This window comes from Ovis aries, chromosome 14, assembly GCF_016772045.2.
Source record: "Ovis aries strain OAR_USU_Benz2616 breed Rambouillet chromosome 14, ARS-UI_Ramb_v3.0, whole genome shotgun sequence".
NCBI lineage: Eukaryota > Metazoa > Chordata > Mammalia > Artiodactyla > Bovidae > Ovis > Ovis aries.
The window spans coordinates 14,061,620-14,068,656 of NC_056067.1; the positions used below are offsets into that span (position 1 = coordinate 14,061,620).

The following is a 7,037-nucleotide window of genomic DNA, read 5'->3' on the forward strand; positions in this document are numbered from 1 at the left end:
TGTCAGGGAAGGGGGCACCACTTGCAGTACCTCCCAGCTCTGTGGGCATGGGTTTCCGGTTGAGATTTCCCCCTAAATTATCTTGTCTGGGAAAAACAGACTGTTCCGACCCTGAATGCAGGCCCACCCACCCCTGCCTCTATCCATCCGTCCATCCATCCACTCTGGGGGCCTATTTTTAGCTCCTGATTCATCTTCTGTTCAGCAGGGATAATGGGCATCACCATGGTAACCTGGCTACCGCTGAATTCTGGAAGGGCTGATTTTGGTCTCTTCGAGGGTGAGAGGACACCAGAGATGCAGCCCCCCCCCCCCCATTCACATCTGGGAGGCAGCAGGAATGCAGGCTGGTGGACACTGTGGCCCTAAGGAGGGAGGGCCAGTGTCAGCAGAACCCAGCCACTCAGTCTCGTATGACTGGGCTGCCCTTTCAGGAGCAGAAAGCCTCAGACAGTTCCTGGGCACTGCTCAGGGGCAAAGCCAGCAGGAGGAGCTGGTCAGCTGAGATCCCTGGGGAGGCAGAAGCCAAGAAAAATGGGGGGATGGGGGTCCATGCACAGCAGTGGCGGCAGTGATGGCCCATGGGGGGAGCTGCAGCCTCAATGGGCTGTAGCCTCTTTCAGAGCACGTGTGGCAGGGAGGGGCCAAGGTTCAAGGTCCCAGCCTTTCCCTTCCGCCCTGGAGAGGAGTGGAATCAGGGTCAGGGCCGCTTTTAGGGGATGCCCTACTCTGGGGCCAGAGTAGGTGTGGATGGAAGGACCACGGGAGGCAGCCATGGGACCTGGCCTGTGGGCGGCTCGGCTGGGCACGTGCAGGTGAGGGGGAGCCGCTGGGGGGGTGGGGGCAGGAAGGCATCAGCCAGCTCAGCTGTAAGGACGTGAGGAGTTTTCCAGCCAGCGCCCAGCCCAAGAAGGCAGCCAGCTCTGCCCAGAGGCAATAAAATAATGAATTGATTATGGTCCAGGGTGGTTCAGATGGGCACCAACCACTCTCACCTCCTTGGTAACAGCAGCCCTGCCCTCCTCTGGGGGCCCATCTCCCAGTCCATATATTTAATGGGCCTGGACCACTGTCTGAATCCCAGGGTAGACATGATGCAGGCCTGGCCACTCAGCGAGCGTGCTGTCCCTGGACACAGTGATTGGCTCTGGGTGGGCACTCCACCTGGATTGCCAAAAGGACTGGGTTCTGCGACTTTTCTGCCAGTTGCTAAGCTGCTGAACGGGCACCAGGAGCAGCTGGTGACCATTGCTGCCACATGGGCAGGGCCTGCCTGGGAAGGAAGCTGGCACAGAGGAGGTGGACAAAGTAATGGTGCCGGGGTATGGGGACCTGGCTCCTCCCTTTCTGCTCAGACCAACTGGGGTCAGAGACGGGGCTTCTGTCTCTTGCCACCCACAGATACTGGCCCACAAGGATGGCAAATATTCCCAGTTCACAGACAAGGGAAGCAAAGCTCAGAACAGTTGAGTAACTTGCCCTGAGTCACACAGCTGGCAGTGGCAGAAGCAAGACCCACCAGCCCCATGCAATTTCTGGATTTTCACCTTTCAATGCAAGGCCATCCATCAAGGCTCTGGAATCCAGATGGGCTCCTAGAGAGGGAAGCCCCTGACAGGGTGGTCAGAAATCCTGGCAGCTGGTGTGGAGACCTGCAAATGAGACACCAGCCCCTAGCTCTTCGGCACCACCCCTCCTGGGGATGCAGCCTCACTCTTGCTCACAACAATTGCACGTGGAGTCTGTGGGGTTCAGAGCAAGCAGACCGAAGGTGTGCCATGGACTGGGGCTGCTGTGGGAGGCACCTGGGCCTGACTGTCTTCAGAGGTTGCTCCAGCATGTTTCTTGGAGCAGCTCCTTCTTGTAGGGTGGGCTTGGGATTCATGTAAACCTGCGGTGGCTGATGACTTAAGCACCAGTCCAGAGTCAAGTTGGACACCTGGTCCTGCTCTCCTCAGCCTGCACGTGACCCCTTGCTTCACTTGGGGGCATGAAAAGTAAGCGTGTTAGTCTCAGTGATGTCCAACCCTGTGACCCCACAGACTGTACCTTGCCAGGCTACTCTGTCCATGGTATTCTCCAGGCAAGAATACTGGAGTGGATTGCCATTGCTTTTTCCAGGGTATCTTCCCAAACCAGGGATCGAACCAGGCTGACCCTGAAGTCCTTGACTGACCCTCCCCTGGAGAAGCGGGGTGTATAGTGCTTCCCCGTGAATCCAGGCAGCCTTGGTGTTGTGTGTCTCCAAGGCTCGGTTATGGACACACACAGTGCTGTCCTGGTCCCTTGCTGTCTGAACAGGGGCTCGCCAGAACCCATAACACCTTCCTGGACTTTCGGGAGAGACATCACTGGGACCATTGCAATTCTTTCCTGTATTCCTGACCTCTAGAAATGGAATGAGTTCGTCCGTGTTTGCTGGTATGCTAAGCCACCACATTTTGGGGGTAGTTGGCTTTGCACGTTCTTGTAAGGACTGCATGGTGGGTGATGTACTGGGCCTGAAACAAAACATCTGTTGGTAAATAAATATCCATTTCCTGAGGGAGCAGGGTGTCCTTTCCTTGTTCTGAGCATCCCTAATTGTGGCTGTCGGCGTGGCCCTGTGCGGGGGAGGACTCCTGGCCCAGGCCCCCACCCCTGAATCCTCAGAGTCAACCGTCGGCCAAGGGAGCAGAACCCTGAAGCTCCAGCCTGCTCTTTCCTCTGCTGTGGAGACAAAGCTGAGCAGGAAATTTAAGTGCTGTGATTGGTGTGGGCAGCAGGGCTGTCAGATGCTAGGCATAGGGCCTTGGGCACAGGGGGCCGTGGGCAAGAGCCCCACTCCCGAATGAGGGCACCTGGGACCCTTGCCCAGCACAGACTCTCCCCAACCCAGACCTATAACAGCCGCCGAGCCCAGGGTGAGAGGACCCAGTCCTGGTTAACTGGCGAGGCTGTGGCTCCCTAGGCTGCCACCCTCTGGGGATTTAACTTCCAGGAGCCTCAAGCCTGAGGCTCCATGGATTCTCCTGGAGGCCCCAGGCTCTGTCTGGAGGGGGCAGCTGACCAGTCAAAGGTTCAGGTAGTCCCAGCGAGGAGCCCACCTCCCATCCCACCCCGGGCGTCAGCCACAGACCAGGGACACGGCGGCTCCTGCCTCTTGTGGCCGGGGTCTGAGCCACCAGCTGTCAGCCCCGGGCAGTGCAGGCCTGTGGCGTCAACACCAGCCTGGTTAGTGGATTTTTCAGATATAGGGCTCTTAGGACCCCAGTTCTTCACTCTGGGAGAGCTGATAGACGCAGCTTTGAGCTCTGAACTCAGAGCCGCGGGTTCTCACTCCTTCCCTCTCTGCGTGGGCCTTGGGTTCCTGAAGGGTGAGTTTCCCTGAGGCTCATGACCGACAGTGGGGAAGGGTCGTCAGAGCAGGCGCCCTCTCTTGCTGCCAGGCCTGGGTGCTGGCCAGCGCTGAGGGCCTCGGCCGGGTGGTCAAGGAAAGGTGGGAGGAAGCAGGTTGGGTGGCAGGGACAGGGTCGGTCGACATCCAGGGGAGGGGAAGGCCTTTGGACAGAGCTGTTTTGCCCTTGTGCTGGAGTAACATGTCCAGTCCCCACATCAGGGAAGGGAAGGGAAAGTCCACATGTCCCGGGGGCCCCTACAGCAGGCCCCAGCTCCAGGGGGAAGGCCAGCAACCATTTCCCCCATCCTCAGGGGTCATGTGTTTCCAGAAAAGACACATTCAGTTCTTCAGCCTGGCCTGTGGATGGGGGCCTTACTTGTAAATAAGTTTTTGCAGGTGTGAACAAGTCAAATGAGGTCACAGGATGGGTCCCATGTCTAAGGACTGGTTTCCTCAGAGGAAGAGGTGAGGGCCAGGAATGGGACAAACGCAGCTGCTGTTGCAGCAAAAACAGGAATGAACAGCCTTTGGCACATACCAGCCTGACAGACCTGCAAGAGGTAAGCAATTTAGCTTTTACTACTAATAAACACTTGTCGCTGGACTTGTCCTTCACAAAGCTCATTACTCTCTGATTCCATGTAGATCTGGAGCAGGAAATGGCAACCCACTCCAGTATTCTTGCCTGGAGAATCCCAGGGACAGAGGAGTCTGGTGGGCTGCAGTCCATGGGGTCACAGAGTCAGACACAACTGAAGTGACTTAGCATGCATGCATGCATTGGAGAAGGAAATGGCAACCCACTCCAGGACTCTTGCCTAGAGAATCCCAGGGACAGAGGAGCCTGGTGGGCTGCCGTCTATGGGGTCGCACAGAGTCAGACACGACTGAAGCAACTTAGCAGCAGCAGCAGCCATGTAGATTATGCTCTGGACCTAGCACGCTTCTCCCCATACTCTCTCTTTGTAGCATCCTGCACTTCAGAAAGAAGGTCGGGGCCAATAACTTCATGAACACCAGACCCGGCTGCTGCCTGATACCAGCTGTGGCTGTTTTGATACTTAGCAAGAGAATAAAAAACATGAGACCTTCAAGAGGATTATAAAACCTCTCCCTATTCCTGAGAAAAGGGGGCACAGTTCTTGAGGCACTAGCCTGCTGTGTTTCCATCTTGCCTGGCACAGATAATAAAGCTACTCTTCTCTACTTCCTCCAGACTCTGTCTGCATATTTCTGTTTGGCATCAGTGGACCAGGAGCCAAGGGTTTGACAGCATTGCGAGCTGGTGAACCGTGGGAGCTGCCCCCACATCTCCACTCCAAGGTGCTGGGGGTCTGGGGACCCAGAGCTTTCCTGGGACTTGGTGCATCAGAGGTGTTGAGGGACATCTGCTTTTTGCTTAATTTTTAAATTTTTCTAGAATACTTTATTGCTGAAATGGAAGAATTTCGTAACCATGCTTTTTTTTTTTCTTTGTGTGGCTCTGGAGCTCCAGAGCGTACATGCCCAGTAGTCGTGGCACATCGGCTCTTGTGGGGCTGTATTTCCCTAAGGTATGTGAGATCTTAGTTCCCCCGCCAGGGACCGAACCCGTGTCCCCTGCACTGGGAGGTGGACTCTCAAACCCTGGACCACCAGGGAAGTCCCCCGTGGTTTGTTGTGATAAACTGTTTCCTCACACCAGGGGCTGAGAGCTCTGATGTGGACAGTCATGGCAGACTCCCCCTCCTAGCCCTGCCGGTCCTGGGGGGGCAGCCAACTCTTAGAGTCCAGGGCTAGGGGCCCCTCAGGAGCTGGATCCACACCCCCAGACCCAAACCCTGCACAAAGGGGGAAAAGGCGGGATGCTGGCTTCCACTAGGGGGCACCCCAAACACAGGCGCTCACAGGCCCCGCCCACTCCCCCCACCCCCGCCCTCTGGCTCCTGCTGACAGCGAGTCCTGGGACCCCCCCAGTTTCTTCTCCAAGTTTACTGAGACGCCGGTGACAGTAACTCAGCTGAAGGAGTGTGACGTGGTGAACTGATACACTTGCCCACAGCGGGGTGACTGCCACAGCAGGGCTAGCTAGCACTGGCATCACCTCACAGCGTTGCCTTTTCTCTGTGTGTGATGAAATTTCACACCTCCTTCCTGAGCACCTTTCGACTTCACACACAGTATCGTGAGCTGCAGTCGCCAGGCTGTGCATTTGAGCCCAGGACTCACAACTGCAAATCTGATTTCCAGATCTGTGGGAATCATTTGACCGACTCGCCCAGGCCCTTCTTGCCACAGTACTACTGTCTGTCTTTACAACCTGGGCTTTCTAGATTCCACAGATAACTGAGTGCCTACAGTGAGAACAGAGAGAGTTTCTCTGTGTGGCTTATTTCACTGAGCGTGATGCCTTCGAGGTTCATCCATGTTCTAGAAATGGCAGAATTTCCTTTTTTTTAATCACTGAATGATGTTGCCGTGTGTGTGTGTGTGTGTGTGTGACAGAGAGAACAGGGGCTGGTGGGGGAGAATCCTTGTACCCGTCACCCGCTGATGGACGCTCGGGTTGCATCTGTTGTCAATGGTGCTGCTGTGAACACGCGGGTTCACATGTCCCTTTGAGGGTGTTTTCATTTCCTTTGGATAAATACCCAGGAGTGGAGTTGCTGGGTCACACAGTAGTTCTGTTTTTAATTTCTTGAGGAACCTCCATACTGTTTTCATAGCAGCTGTACCAATGTACATTCCCACCAACAATGCATGAAAGTTTCCTTTTCTCCACATCCTTGCTGACACTTTTTTTCCCTTGCCTTTTCTGGCAGGTGTGAGGTGATATCTCACGGGGGCTTTTTTGTATTTATTTATATATTAAATCTTCTAATCTGTGAACATTTATTTCTGTCTTCAGTTTCTTTCACCAATGCCTCATAATTTTCAGTGTCCAGATCTTTCATCTTCTTGATTAAATTTATTCCTGGACTTTATTGTTTTTGATGCTATTACAAATGGGATGTCTTTCTTTTTTTCAGATAGGGAAAATTTATAATAATGTTTGTCTCACTTGGAGTGAATATTCTAATATCTTGAGGCAGAAACAGTCATTGTGTGTTCTCCGTTGCTGGCTGCTGCTGGGCATCAGAGCATCTGTGGAAATGGATACCAACTCCTAAAATCAATATACTCTGAATTGCTAAACACTCATTTCCAGGAGCTTGGGATGAGGGATTGTGGATGTCTCAGAGGTCAGCTTTGGAAAACCAATGTAAAATATGTGATGAGAAATTGAATTCAATGTGTGATTTGAAGTTGAAATCTTACTGTGTGCACACAACATTGGATTGGCTCAGAGATCTCCTGGGGCTCCAGCTTCGATGGATTGAATGTATTAATATTATACAATTAAAAATGTTTGTAGGAGCTTGTCTAGGTCTATAAATGGAATCAGATGTGAATAAAAAACTCTTTAAAAGTGATGGAGAAACAGAATATTAAATTTTGTAGGTTGAATGTATAAGAAATTGAGATTGAAAGTTTATAACATTAACAAACTGAGTTTTATTAAATTGTAAAAGGCCCAGTGAACCACATGAAAGCCACGGAATCTCAAGTTGACGTCAGTTTTGGGAACTATAACCACCCGTTTCCCAGGACGAGTGACTCAGGCCTTTTTACCGACCCC

The 7,037-nt window shown here is 53.2% G+C and overlaps 1 long non-coding RNA gene across 3 annotated transcripts; it reads left to right on the forward strand.

Annotated features, from left to right (window-relative positions):
- The first annotated feature begins 676 nt into the window (after positions 1-676).
- LOC121816363 (uncharacterized) lies at positions 677-6,831 on the forward strand. 3 transcript variants are annotated; one of them, XR_006055907.2, is made up of 3 exons: positions 677-815; positions 2,302-3,939; positions 4,349-6,831. It is a non-coding gene; the product is annotated as an uncharacterized LOC121816363 (long non-coding RNA). The 3 variants fall into 3 exon arrangements; XR_006055908.2 differs by having other exon boundaries at positions 4,596-6,831; XR_006055906.2 differs by having other exon boundaries at positions 2,302-6,831.
- Positions 6,832-7,037: the final 206 nt, after the last annotated feature.